Genomic DNA, 1,287 nt, shown 5'->3' with positions numbered 1-1,287 from the left:
TATATATATATATAGACATACATATATATGAACAGATACATATTCCACTAAAAACTATTTTTTATCAGTTCCTGTTATCTCCAGCTGGTCTATATCTCCTGCTAAACCAATTCTAATAACATCTACTGAATAATAATAATAATAATAATAATAATAATAATAATAATAATAATAATAATAATAATAATAATAAACAATTTCATTTCTTTGCCACCAGGGCCCATTCGTATGTACGATAAACGAATGAAAAATAATTACATCAGCGAGTGGGAATACAAACATAATTATATATCGGACATTAGCGAGGTGGATGATATAGTAGGAAGTATTGAATTTTTTTTTAAATATTACACACAATAATTACATAAAATAATTAAAATGAATATACAAAAAGATATGATTTTCAAAAGATATCATCTAAAAAAGAGAAAGGGTAAAGCAACGACACACGGATGGGAAACGTGCACTCGGGTGTGATTAGGATTCCTGAAAAGGCTAATAATAACTGAATGTATGTATGTAATTATGTATGTACAATGTTTAAGTAATAAGCTTATTAAATTGGACAGGAAACTCCCTGTGATATGGTTATGGCCTTAAGAATATTGTAGCTGGTGATCTTAAACTTTCTGATTTCTTGTCATTGCTGCTTTGAGAGCTCGACCAACCTCAGTGATATTTGGCTTCTGTTTCATAAATTATGCAGATGACATCTCTCTCTGCAACTAACCAATCTCTTGAATTGTCTTCAGCCATTAAAGGATCCTCACTTCTTGCCGTTTCCAACGGAACAAATGAAGTAAAGTGTATGGCCAAAGGTTTTCTAGGATTTCAAAGTTGTATTTCATTCCCGACCTGACTTCATACACGTGAATATATACATATGTATGTACAAAAGAAAACCATATATGTGGGCGAGTGTGTGTGTGTGCGTACATATGTATGTATGTACGAATGCATGTATATGTATTGTGTAAACTCAATCATCTATGCACTTTCTTGTGTATCATTCGGTGCAAGCACCTCATATTAACAGGGGAATGCAACCATGGATGTACAAAGTCGACTGGTGATGCACTTCGACATCGGATCTTGCCTTAGGAATACTTGCAATTCTAAACCAATCACAGAACCTTACGTTTGCCTGGAGTATTTGTATTAGTAGAGGTTAACCAGTATTTCATCCACATTGATTATCCCTGCTTAATAAATCATTTTATCATATCTATATAGGTATATATATATATATATATATATATATATATATATATATATATATATATATAT

At 31.2% G+C, this 1,287-nt stretch overlaps 1 protein-coding gene across 1 annotated transcript in view; it reads right to left on the bottom strand.

Annotated features, from left to right (window-relative positions):
* LOC106876555 (cholecystokinin receptor type A) overlaps positions 1-1,287 on the bottom strand; it is a 297,317-nt gene that overhangs the window by 277,168 nt on the left and 18,862 nt on the right. The gene's annotated exons all lie outside the window — the stretch shown is intronic.

Source organism: Octopus bimaculoides, chromosome 11 (assembly GCF_001194135.2).
Source record: "Octopus bimaculoides isolate UCB-OBI-ISO-001 chromosome 11, ASM119413v2, whole genome shotgun sequence".
Classification (NCBI taxonomy): domain Eukaryota; kingdom Metazoa; phylum Mollusca; class Cephalopoda; order Octopoda; family Octopodidae; genus Octopus; species Octopus bimaculoides.
Note: the sequence above shows the minus strand (reverse complement) of the source record. Positions and strands in the feature narration are given on the sequence as shown.